General features: G+C 44.6%; 1 protein-coding gene across 4 annotated transcripts in view; it reads right to left on the bottom strand.

Annotated features, from left to right (window-relative positions):
* Positions 1-4,070, bottom strand: part of DUSP16 (dual specificity phosphatase 16) — a 63,954-nt gene extending 59,884 nt beyond the window's left edge. For 2 of the 4 annotated variants that reach the window (XM_039570194.1, XM_039570197.1), the window contains exon 1: positions 3,584-3,716. The gene's annotated coding sequence lies outside the window, so the exon portion shown is untranslated. Of the gene's footprint in view, positions 1-3,583; positions 3,717-3,878 lie in introns of those variants that run through there. The other 2 variants (XM_039570195.1, XM_039570196.1) reach the window with 2 other exon arrangements.
* Positions 4,071-13,557: the final 9,487 nt, after the last annotated feature.

Below are 13,557 nucleotides of genomic sequence, written 5' to 3'. Positions count from 1 at the left end.
CCTACCCACAGGCAAACCAACAACTGCTCAGATTAAAACCAGGCAAATCTAGAAGTTAAGATGCCAAACTTGACCATTAATGTCTATTTTTTGCTTCCTTCAGATGTTACGGGAAGTTACAGAGTAGCTGTAATACAGTTTTGCTATTTGGAGCTGATGAGACAATACCAATGTAAAGATCAGACACAGTGGAGCAGAGAAGTGGTGATACAAGCTGCCCTGGTGCCATGACTGTCCTCAGACAGCAGGAATACTGCAGGAGCATGGGGCATCCCAGCCTCCTCTCTTGCTCCAGAGCCAGTTTGATCTCCATCAGCTTTGGCACTGGGGTGGGGATACTATTGCACTAGTGATAAACCCCAAGAAGAGGATCCCCCAAGTAACTACAAAGGAGCTTGAACTTACAGTGCTCACTTCACCTTCTTGCAAATGACCCCTGGTCTTCAAACAATTAACAGCTTTAGGCCAGAACAACATCCTGACACACACCACCAGGCCAGCCATCACCTGTGGCTTTTGATTTGTGCAGAAAGTAGAGGCCATGTATGCAACTGGCAGCCCTAAAGGATGATACGTTACCCTTTGTTTATGAGGGGGATACCAAATAAACCACAGAAATATTAGTGATACTGATATGTACTTATTGATACTTAAAATATTCTACAGAAACCCTCCATGTCCCAACACTCATTCTGGGCGCAATCCCTAAGGAATTGTAGGGAAAGTACGTGTACCATTTGACACATTAGGGACATGCTTACCTTCCTATTACCAAGAAAACCAGCTTCTTGAAAATTCTTAAATAATTAAGGATGTAGCATTACACAACCATGCACAAAATACTACAAGACTGCAAGAAGCATTTAGTCACTATCATAACAACAAATCCATGGGGCAGATTCAGTGGAGTCACAGATCAAATACACGTTTCTTTCAAAGGTTGAAAAAAAAGTGGAAAAGAAAAAGGAAGGGATGTGTCAATCCTTCCACACCTCATCCTTTGACAGTAACTACTCTATGCCATCTGGCTATTAAGAACTGTCAGCACTTGAAGAATATCCATGGTGCTTTCCTGACTGCTTCTACAGAAAGAAAAAACAAAAAAAAGTCCTAGAAAATTCAGCCGACATAGTATAAAGTGAAAGCTATCATCCTGCTGCCTCCTTTTTCTTGGGGGGATAAAAATGCTTCAGCTGTACTTACTGTATTTCTTAGCTTAACTGTATTTTGAAAACAGTGAATATTGCTGAATCAGTGTGAGGATTATGGCATTGAACTTTAAAAACCCAGGTGACGGAGCAAAGCCCTCACCCTGCACACCCCTCTTACTGCCCAACACTTTGGAGCAGAGCTCACCTGAAGATAAATGCAAGCAACAGAAATCAACATCTACCTTGACTATTTGACATTTCTTATGAAGGCCCAGAAGAGAGCCTGAATTTAGCCCCTGAGGGCTTTGGAAGGCCTACATGAATCTCTTATCTGATAGGCAGAAGAGTGACTGGCCCATCTCACATCCAGTTTTCAGTGACTCCGTATGACTTCACTCCCCCTGTGAGCAGCAGCACAGAGCTCCCAGGGAAGAGTTGATTTGCCAAGGAAGGTGCACAGGCACATGGCAGATACAACCACAACTCCTCCCATGGGTTGAGGGCTGGCACCCTGCCGGGGCTGGCCTGGGAGACAGAGCTCCCAGCAAAATCCATTTAACACATTCCTGCACAGCTTCTGCCGATATTGTCCCTATGGCCTGGCCAAGCTAGAAGCAAACACCCCTGCCCAGCCAGCTGTCTTTGCTGAAAGAAGAGCGCGCCTTTTTATAAAAACAAAGATAACTGAGCTCACTATCTTCTACAGAAGTTTTTCTGGTGTGATTTTGTTCCATTACATCTGCTTAGGTAGCTAACAAAAGCAGAGCTACTGGAGCAGGAATGTTCTCAGGTATCTTTATACAATATGTTACATTTTTAAATGCTTGTTTTGTTTTTCTGGACCTTTCCACATGTATTAAACCCTACAGCATTTTGAAGCTACTGTCTCTAGCACAGGAACTGACACCTTCTCTGCTGCTTTTACATATTTGTTCATTTAAAAAGGGACTTTTAAATTGTGTATTAAGATTTACTAAAGCACTAGTGTATTAAAAAAGCATAACAACTGGAACTTACTACAACTCAGATATTTCTTATAGATTCCATCCTCAAAATATTAATAAGCATACTCAGTAAATGCAAGATTTGCTTGTGAATATCACTATTCTCTGTATCTTTTGTAATTAAAAATGAAAGCTAAAAATACATGTACACCTCCCTGTTGCATACTTCGCTCCACATTCAAGCAGAAACTCCCAGACAACCAACATAAACAACTGTGATGAATGTTTCAATCTCCAATGGGCAGTGGGATGAACACCATAAAAAGTAATTAAGACTTACTATTTTTCCACCTCCCCTCAAAACACAAGAGTCTAAACCAACTCCTGTTTGGTCAGTTGTGACTTTGTAAACTCTGTATCTACCAAACCACACACTGCCAGGAATAGCATGAATCTCAGAGCAAGGATTACAAAATCATTCTGGGGTTTTGGCTGGGGTTTTCTCTTTTAAGAACCCCAACACACATCCTTGCAAAGAGAAACAGTTTAATCTGCTTTTAAGTCTCAAAACTAGCACAGATCTATTTATTCTGCTGGGTTCAAACACTGAATGTTTGAACAAAAAAAGTTAGTCATATGTCAGACAATACAGCTCGCTATGACTACACCCTTCATTTGAAAGAAAAACAAAGAAATCGATTTTATATTTCAACCAGCTGAAACGACAGTAAAAGAAAGTAAACTCTCCTGGGTTTTCTTAAAAAAAAATTTTAAAAATAAAATAATAATTTAAAAAATCCCAGCTTCTCATCTGACATCTAACCAAATGTTTTCTGGCCGCTGAAAAATCCTGCCATTGGTCAGACTCGGCAATAGGCACATCCCATACACCTGGTGATGCGCGCTCAGCCCCGCATCCCGGGCCGGGGGGGACAAAGCCGGGAGCGGGGATCTGTCAGGCCCCGGGCCGGGAGCTCAGGCGAGCGCGATGCCAGGTTAACAATTTGCAATTTGCCTCCCTCCTGGACGCCGCGGCAGCCCTCCATTTTGTCAGCCGCCTCAATTTAAACGTTTTCCAAGTCGAACGCAGAACTTCAACATTTCTTCGGGAGCCCTCCGAGGCTTTAAAGCATCCCCGACCATTTTACGCAGCCCGCTCGCAGCCAGCGCTCCGGGCTAAGTTTAGCAGGGCAGCCGCGCACGCCGCGGCTCACGGGCAGCGCCGAGCCCCCCGCGGGCAGCCCGCGGGCTCCTTCCCATCGCTTCTCCCAGCGGCGCCTGCTCCCGCCCCGCGCTCCGGCGGCGCCCGGCTTCCTCCCCGCACGGGGAGAGGCAGGTGGATGTCGGGAGGACGGGAAGGAAGGGACGCGAGGCAGGAGCCGCCGCGGGCAGCGGGGTGCCGGCAGCAGGTAGGGAGGGCAGCGCGGGGCGGCCGCCGGTGCCTGCGGTGCCTGTGCCGTTCCCCTCCCTCCGGCCCCTGTTTCTTACCACCTGCGGAGGCGGCCGGAGCACGCCCGGCCCGGGGCAGCGACCTGTCCACTGCGGGCGCTCTCCTCCGGAGGTGAGGGGGCGGCGGGGAAGGGCATGCGGGAGGAGAGAGGGAGGGCTCCCGCCGCCCGCCTCTCGCTCACCTCCCTCCTCCTCCTCCTCCCCGCCCAGCCCGGCCCGGCCCGGCCCGGCCCGGCCCGGCCTCCCCTCCCCCCCGCGCCCCTCGCCCCCCTCCCGGCTTGGCTTCCACGGGGCAGCGCCGGGCCGGGGGTCCCTGCGCTGCTCCGGCACTTACTGTGTCACCCCTGTCAGTCTGTCAGCCTGTCCCCTCGGCAAGGATAAAAGTAATTGCCCACCAGCCTCGCCGCTGCCGCCCGAAACAACTTTGTCTCCTTCCAGTCGCTGGGAAAGCTCCTCTTTTTCCTTCTTCTTCAATAAGGAGGGAAAAAAAAAAAATCGCACCCAAAAAACAACAACCAAGCCCCAGCAATTTTAAAAATTAGAAAAGAAAAAATATATTCTTTTTTTTTCTTTTTTTTTTTTTTTTTTTAAGAGTGGGAAGCGTGAAGGTGGGAGTGGAGAGGAGCAGAAAAAGGAAACATTTGGAGCTTTGGAGCTCTCTTTTCCCTCTCCTTCCCCCCTCCCTCCCAAGATGGCTTGAAAAAATTAAAAGGGGACAGTGATGAGGGGGACACACACACCAAAAAGCTCGGGAGGACGGAAAAAGTTTGGGGGGCTGGGGGTTTTTGTGTGTGTGTATGGTCTTTTTGTTTGTTTGGGTATTTTTGTTTTGTTTCTTTAAAGCATCAGATTCCCAGAATGACCGAAACGACGACAAACACACGGGAAGAGCAGGCACAAGGAGAGAAACGAGCGAGAGAAAAGAGTTTTGCTGGTCAGTAAACTTCAAGCTGCTGGGATGAGGTCATTGGTATAAAAATAAAGCGATGGCGTCATTTGAAACCAATCCCAGTGAATGAACTCAGCCGGGGGGTGAAAGTGGGGGGAGAGGGTGAAGGAGAAAGAGGAGGAGCAGCGAGAGAGGATCCCTGCGGGGCAGCGGCCGCCGCGCAGCCCCGGCGGCGGGAGGCGATGGCGGTGGGGGGGAGCGGGTCTCTCGCTGTCCCCAGGGGAAACACAGACCCGCGGCCCCCAGCGACAGCCGCCGGGCCGCCTCTGGGAGGAGCCGCGGAGCGATTCAATCGAGCCGCCGCCACGGCCCTTCCCCGCCCCTCGCCCGGCCCTCGCTCCGCTCCGCTCCGGCCCTCCGCAGGGCCCGCCCGCCCGCGGCCCCTTCCCCCGCGCGGCCCGGGGCCTGCCGGGCATGTGGCGGCTCGCGACGCCTCGGCCCCGGAGCCCTGGCCCCTCGGCCCCCTCAGCCTGGCCCCTCGGCCACCTTCCCTCCCTTCTGCCCTGCACCAGCTCAGGGGGCATCCCTAAATACCGTCCTGGCCTTTGCTTTTACAATGAGCCACTGTGCGGTGCGGTGCTGAACCACCTGGGTGTGAAGGCGTTACATCCTGCTGCCGTAGTGTTACGGGATCATACAATCACAGAGTGAGGGAAGGGAGCTTAAAGTCATGCAGTTCCAACCCCTGTCACTGAGGTCAGCAGAGCACCTTCTGGGCCATGTGGAACATTGGGGGCCTTTGCCCTTTAGATAACCTTGCTAAATAAATTTGAAAATCTGAAACCGCCCAGTGAAAAACTATGCAGATACACAGAAGCATATGTTATTTTTGTCTGACGTATCTGTTACGGCTAGTACCAATCCAAACTAGTGAGGTACATCCTTCAGGGGCTACATGGGTCTGCAGAATATTCTGCAACCCTGTTCCAAATAAGACAGAATATTCTGCAGTCCTTTCTCCCTCACAGGCATCAGTACTATGGTGAACCTGCCAGCACCGCTGTGTACGCGGGACAACTTGCACACCAAAATTCAAACTCCAGTCCATCACCTCTGATGGCTTTTGAATCCCTGTGCCAGAAGCCCTTGGAAGACAGCATGAGGAAGAGGATTAACTGCATGGGTCCTTATGTTCTTGGTGGCTGTGTCTTCAAACGAAGTGCCTTCGGAAAAGCACATGGCTATCACTCACAGTAAAATGGTTTGGGTGGTTGGTGCTTCAGGAAGCAGGTAACTCAGAATAAATTGTATGGTGGTGGGCTCTGTCCTGGCAATATTGACCAGGAGCCACCTTGATGAAGGGCCTTGTGTTAAGGAGTTGTGAGCTGTCTCATGAGAAAGCCTTGTTGGCACTCATACTGAACAGTCTCGTCCTGTGTGAGGGAATGCAGAGCATGCAGGAGAGAGAGAAGCCCAAGCTCCATCAGAGAGACAGAAGATCAAAAGCAGTGAAGAAATTATGGTAAAGCAATTAACATTGGGATGTCCACTATTTTGCATGTGTCCGTTTTCCAGTAGCTGAAAAGCAGTTTTGCCTTGTGTCTCAATAAAGCAGTGGCCCCAAAGATGCCTTTCCCAAACCCCCAAAGTTCCCACAGCATTAAAAATCTGCACAATTAACTGCTGGTTAATGGAGCTAGAACTGACCCATTTTGACGAAGGGGATCAGAGAGCGTGCCAGAGAAACTGGAGGTGACAGCCAGTGCCCCAGCTCTTTCATTCCAGAAAATTGCAGGAACAAATAGTTCCAGCATGGTTATCCTCACAAAGAGAAGTAAGGAGCAGCGGAGAGAGGTGCGTGGTGAGGAGGAAGGACATTTCAATTCTCTCTTCCCTTTTGTCATCTCAACTCAATAACACCTTATGTAACACGTTTGGGTTTTGTTTAAGTTGTGAGACTGTAAAAGTTTCCTGACTGTAAAACTGTAAGAATAGGAAGTACTTGTGATCTTTTGAAAAGATTTTTCTTTCTAGCTGAAAAAAAGGATATATGCAGAGAAGCCTGTACTAGAACAGCAAGTTAAAGCTTTTTCAATATAAAGTCAGGATATTTCTTTTTCCTAATGTAATAAAAGGTGTGACAAAACCAGTGGTATCACTATTAATTCCTGCATGTTGAAATTATTACTAAGAATAACTTTTCTTTTCACCTGAGGTTGAGCCGAAAGTCTGGTGTGGGAGAACATTGCAGGGTGAAACTGGACAGGTTCATTGCTAACCTGAAGACACAAACAGAAGGAGTCAGGAGGACTCAGACACAGCAGCATCAGACCTCGCTTCATTGAGAATAGGAACTGCATCTCCTGTTTGCAGTGGACAAAGTGTGAGCGTGTTGGCAGCTGACATCCCTCCAGCTGGCCGTGGCCACTTGTGTAGGAGCAGTAACTCCTTAGCACGTCAGAGTCTAACTCTGGCTTAACTCTTTTTTTTTCCCCTATGAGAGCCTTTTGTTCCTCCCTACCACTTGCACAGAGCGGGCTCCTGGAAATGATCTGAATTGCAGGTGCAAATCAGGAGAGAGTCAGGCCTTAGTCTGGCGAACACCTGAACCATCTGGCGGAGAGAGAGTGCCTGTTTTTGGTGGTGTCCCTGGCTGCTGACCTCCCCTCCCCAAGTTTTTAAAGTCCGTCAATTCTGTGAAATGTATTTTGCTACACTTCTGGTGATGGATTTTTTGGCCTAAGTTCACTGTTCCTTTTTGAGAATGTGGTATGGAAAGAGTTAAAGTTAGGGTTCCTTTCTTGTGCCTCCTTATGAGGCTTATGAGATAAGAAGATTGAAGTGTCTATATGGGGTAAAACAAGGGCAAAAGACACTATGGTGGCTATCCAACAGGCTATGCAACAGCCCATGAACTTTGATACTCCCCCCTGTCCTACCTGTTCATGTCTCACTTCTGGCAGGAGTGGCTGCAAGTGTGTCACCCCTCACTGCCCCTGTTCCTGGGGGCCAGGGAGGGACAATAGCTGGGTACTTTTAAGAGCTGAGGGTCATGCACCTTTTTTACAAAGGTTTCTCTTTCTTTTTTAGTAAGAGCTAGCGCAGCTTTTTGTTCCTTTTCCAGCTAATGGATTTTGTGGCACTTCATTTAGTTAATCAGTTAGCAGTGATTAAACAGGGGAAAGATGAATGACAGTCGGAGTAACGTCATCATGGTTTCCGCACAGTGGAAAGGAGTGGTTTGCCAGGGAAACCTCTTGCGAAATAAGTGAGAATTGAACTATAAGCACAGAATTTACCCTGCTTTAAAATCCCCTTGTGGGTGCTCACTTCCTCCATAGGCTGAAGTTGTTGAAGAAGTTATCATTCCCAGACAGCTCCCTGTGTCTGGACAGTCTCCCAGACAGTCACTGTGGCTGTCTTCTGCCAAAGGCTACCACCTCCCCTCCCTACCTGCAAGCTGCTCACTCAATCCCTCCCAAACTTGTTTTCACCAAAGTCAACCAGAACAGCTTAAGCAGTTTAAACAGTAGAAGTCAGCTGCACTGGTTTGTTTTGGCCGAAATGGATTAGGGGAAACCCAAGTCACCAGATGGGAAGTGAGGTGATGACTTTTTCATGGACAGCTTCAGGGGCAGTGGGAGGTTGGGCCTAATCTGCTTTCAGAGCAGACTTTTGTACCAGACATGACTGCTACCGACAGTTCTTCAGGGTATCTAAAAGTAGAAGTGTTGCGGAGATACCCACATCGAAACATTCATAGCATTTTTAGATACTACTTACTTGCTTTGTTGGCATGGAGAGCAGGTTACAGCGGTCAGAGTGGCACAGGTTTGTGGGAGAGCAGCAATGGGAACATGAGGATTTAGAAACCAGTACCTATAGAAGATGTAGGACTGAGAGTGGGGAAAGAGCAGAAGAGAGAGAAAAGTTTGTGGCTGTAGATCAGTGGGAGATCACAGAGCTCAGTCCACAGAGGAGGGATTTGAGCAGCATGTGAAATGCAGGCATCAGAGAGACATGGGTGGCAAGTAGCAATGCTCAGGGGCTAACAGTGAGCTGGGAACACCCAGTGTTTCCCCATTCTTCCCTTCCATGTGTGCATCAGACCTTGGAAGCTCTACCCCTCTGGAAAATGGTTAAATGAGAATAGCCTCACTAGTCTGTTGCTGCAGGTAGTTTTCATAGCTCTACTTCCCTGTAGCTTCTCGAGGACTGCCAGATTCACAGCCCATCCAGCAAAGTGGGCTTGGTATGCAAGTGGAGGGGTCTAGGTTTGATGCAGATATGGGCTTTGGGCTGGGAATATATGACAAGATGAAGCAATATTCTTGTTCTCTATGGGACATAAGTGGGTGATTTGGAGCAGTGAAAGAGAAAAGAAGAATTACAGGAACTGGAGCAGCAGAAAGCACAGAGAAAAAAGGAAGGAGAGCATCAGCTGTTTGCTTCACTGTAACTCCCTACTTCATAAACCCTGTACCCATTACTCAATAGAAATGTACATTATTCCTATCTCTACAATCTCTGTAGCTTCTGAGTACTCTTTGTTTTTGTAAGTCTTTTGTGGGACAGAGGAGCATAATGAAACCATGTTTTATGGATGTAAGACTGAGTTACTGAGGTGAAGTAATTCATCCAAGGCAGTATAGCAAGATGGTTACATATCAGAGAACTGAACCAAGTTCTCTTAAATTCCAAATCTAACCACTAATTCATCCTTTCCCCTCTCCTCTCTTGCATCTCGGAAAAGAAATAGTAACTTTTGTTTTTCTTACCTCTGCAGGCAATTATTAAAATTAAGCACTTGCACGAAAGCTTGTTGGCTTAGCTTGCAATTAAGAGACGCAAACATATATAAAGGCTATAAGTGAGATATAGAACATAAGACAGTGTGAAAAGACAAAGGAAGAAGTAACAGCAATTTCTGGTTCTATGGATGGCCTTTATGAAGCTTAGGGGGTTTTGATAAATTCTAATCATCTTAAACAGAAAAAGAAGTTACAATTTTGATGCTCAAGCCACTTCTCTATGAAACAGCAAGATGAAGTTGTGAGGAGGCATTTGAAATTGGAGATCATAATAAATATTATTTACAGAAAAGGAGCATAATAACATGTGGTCATCAGGAAACAGAATAATGAAATAATGTTCTCAAGAAACAACAAGTTCAGACAAATCTACAGCAACTGAAAAACTCAACTAGTAACATTTCTCACTTTCCTATATATCCAAAGAGAGAATATTTAAATAAAAACAACAAAAAGCTGATACATTAAAAAAGAATCACAAACACATTCCAGAAATTAAGATAGTTGTCACAATAAACACCCACCTCACTACTTTTTGCTCTTATTCACTGTTAGTCACTTGTCTGTAGGCTGGTACACTTCTATTGAAATGAACTGGTAATGGGCTGTAAGCACAGATGGTGTAAATCATCATTGCTCAACTCACACTTCAGTTGCTATGCTAATTTATACTATCTGAAGAATGGCTTCGTGTGCTCATGTTTTGTTTGTGGCCAATGATGAATCAGAAGTAAAATGTATTTGCGTTTATTATGAGGGCAGCATAAAATGTATGAGGTCTTTGACTATTCATATCCTTCTTTTTAACTGCTTGAGTACTTCAAATTTTATGGGACACAGTAATAACCAGCCTTAAATAAATTTTAGACTTCCTGTTTTTCTAACAATGAAATATTTTCTTAGGAATACCAGGGATATGATAAAAAATGTACAGCATTCATAAAATGCTTTAAAGTTGTGATATGTGAAATGTCATCTGGGTCAATATAAACCATTTAAGTACAAAGTTACTGTCTTGACAGCATGCTGAAGTGAGCTCACCATCAGGAAAATAGTTAAAAAGTCTGAATGTAGAAGGAGACTGTATAACCTGTGGTAATGAAGATCAGTTTATTTATATTTTTTTCTTTTAAAATACTTTTCAACATATGCTCACAGGAAAGGAAATTTTCAGACAGTTTTAGAGTCTTTAGCATTTCTCGCAATCCATTTTGTTGTTTTTTGCCAACCTTTAACATCTCCTGACACTTACAGGTATCCTAAACATTGTGGATTTGATAGGGTGCTGTTCATTTAATTCTAAAGTGCAGTTTGGGTGCTGCAGTAATATGCAAGCGAAACTCCATTGTTATTCAAATAGATTGTGAAAGAGATTTTGATTCTGTGGGGTCTTTAGAATGTACTTAATAGATAAAAAGAGCCTAATATGAAAAAGACAGACAAACCCATAATGGACATGAAAAATAAAGTTGGGTTCTAAAAGGGGAAAGAAAACCAAGTTAATTACTATTTGTTGCTGTGGGAAAGAAGGGCATGAGCACCACAATGACCTGCATTAAGCTTTCATTCATATAAACTGTTAAGTGGATAACACCCAGAACATCAATATTTTGGCCTTACAGTAAAAACATTCTTAGGATAAAAGACTGTTAACTCTGAACAGAGTCTTATTTTGTTGAATGCACTGCTCAGAAAATTGTCAGTCTGAGACTAGCTCAATTGTCAACAACAGAGAGTGGAGTTTGTTGAGAAAGACAGGTGAAAATATCAGGTTACAGAGAAAAGAAGCATGTGAAAATTTCAGAGCGTGTCTTTTTTTTTTTTTAGATGCAAGGTGGAGGTGAGGTGAAGGACTGCTGGTTTATTTTTATATTGCCTTCTTGACTACCCTTCCCATGGTCAGGAGCAAACTGGCTTCTGTGTGTTATGTCTGGGTACAACTCTTTTAGCTCTGCAGAGGGGTTGAAAATCTTGCAAGAGCATATCTGCATCAAAGCAGTTTGCCACTTGTTCTCCTTGTAGCTGGGGAAGAATCATTAATGTATTGAAAATGTTTAAACCCCTGGTTTATATTCAGCCTGCAAAAGGAAGGGGAGAAGATCAATGAGAGTGAAGCACAGGGCTGCAAATACAATGTTTCATTTTCTTTGTGAAGGTCTGCCTCAGACTTCTCATGACTTACTTGAAGCTGCTTGTGCTTACCTCAGATATAAATTTGGCTTGTTGACTCTCCAGTCACTAAAAATTGTTTCAAGCCATTGATCAAATGATGATGAGTTCCAGATAGTGTTATGCTGAAGAATGTGCCTCTTCATGACCATTTAATATCTAAATGGGATATTACAAAATCAAATGGGGCAGAAGGTTTTTTTAAGAGGGGGAATTTCAAGTAGAGGACGTGACCTTCCAAGACATTTTTTCTCAGCAGCTGTGAAAGCTCAGAAGAACTTCCTAGACAGGAACATGTGAGGACACAGTCTTTTGTGAGCCAGTCAGTGAAGACATTTGTGGGAAAATGGTAGATGCAATTTGAGTTCCAGAATATAAAAGGAAAAAGAAGTCCCTGTTAGAAGGGCCTGTCTAATTACTAAGTTGCAGAAATTATATGTTTATTCATCTGTTATTTTGTAGTAGGGCCTACAATTAAATGATGTCAGCCACAGTTTAAGAAAAATGGCTATTATAACTGATGATTCATTTAAAATACCTTCTTACCATCTAATGCCAGCAGGAGAGCAGGCTGCAGTGGCACTAATGCTGAAAGCTGAAAAAAGAGCACGGTCCCCTTTGGTTAACAGCATGTGAACAAACACTTCAGCCACTGGAGAGGAAATGGCAAAATAGGAACAAGGCTGCCCAGCAAGTGGTAGGGAAAGAGTCAATCAGCATCTCTCAGTGGCATGGGTGTACAGAGCTTGGGAAGATGCAGGCAGGTGCCTTGGCTGAGCCCATCTATCAGGTGATGCTCTACCTCACAGTTTCCTGCCCTCCGCTTCTTACTGTGGGGTCCTGACATTCCCTTGCTGTGGACCTGGCATTGCTACAATGCAACATGAGCCAGTCCATCTTGCTAATCCAACAGAAGTAGAGTGAGTTATTCTTTTTGTCAGTCATTCAGTTGACATCTGTTGTCTGACAGGGGAGAAAAGCTCTTTAGAATGAAGGTGGTCAAGCACTGCAACAGGTGCCTAGAGAGGCTTCCCCATCCTTGGAGATGGCCAGTGCTGGAACGGACAAGGTCCCGAGCCACCTGATCAAACTTTGGAGCTGGATTGAATGTTGAGGTTGGCTCTGCTGTGAACAGGGAGTTAGACCAGCTGGCCTCCAGAGGTCCCTTCCAACCTGATTTGTTATACGGGGCAGTCATGATTCCTATATCTTGTATTATTTTACATGGAGAAATCTCAGTGCATCAGTGTCCCTGGCTAAAACTTTATCTGTCAAACATCAGGATAGTCCTGTCACTATTATGAAATTTCAGTGTATTAATTTCTATGTTTAAATTGTTATGAGCAAAGGGATTTCAGGAGGAAGTCAGTTCTTTTAAAATATAGATACTGTAAGGTTAATCCTATTATTGCTAAACCAAATATTCTGAAGTCAGGTTATTGAAGATGAATTTATAGTGTAAAAATTACTAAACTAACACATATACAATTAATATAAAAATTTACAAGCTTAACTTTATGTTAAAGAGAGACTCTGCAGTAATCATACAGTAACACACAATGTATTTTAACTGATTCATCTCAGTGGGTGTTAAAAACATACTCAGATCCTGTCTCTGCTTTGTCTCTCTGGGGCATACCTGTGATGCAGCAAGGCTTTTGGATTTTATAGGACAGATAAAAGTTGTTGTTGTGCTTAGCAATTGGATATTTTTATGGTAGAAAATCACATTTATATCCATAGGGAAGCCCTTTGACATTGGTAGAGGTGTGAAAAAAGGCCCTGGAATAAAATGAGTCAAGGCCATATATATGTAATTTAAGGAATGAAGGTATGAAATCATTCAACAACAACACCACCAAAATCCCTGGTAACAAATGCAAAAGCAAATATATCTTTAAAAAATCTCAGAGTCTTAGTCTGAATTACATACCTCACTCTCCATAGCTCTTCATAAGTTGACAGTGTAGCTCCACAGGGTATATTTGCTTCCATTAAATGTTTCTCAACACTTCTACAGTGGTGCAAAAGGGCTGTATTGTACCCCTTTCTTCTCAGCTGTGTAGGCAGATTGTGAAATGTATAAGCCAAAACATACAAAGACTAAGCAACAAAGCCATCTAAATTGTTTATGAATGATTTAT

This window comes from Corvus cornix, chromosome 1A (genome assembly GCF_000738735.6).
Source record: "Corvus cornix cornix isolate S_Up_H32 chromosome 1A, ASM73873v5, whole genome shotgun sequence".
NCBI classification, from domain to species: domain Eukaryota; kingdom Metazoa; phylum Chordata; class Aves; order Passeriformes; family Corvidae; genus Corvus; species Corvus cornix.
Note: the sequence above shows the minus strand (reverse complement) of the source record. Positions and strands in the feature narration are given on the sequence as shown.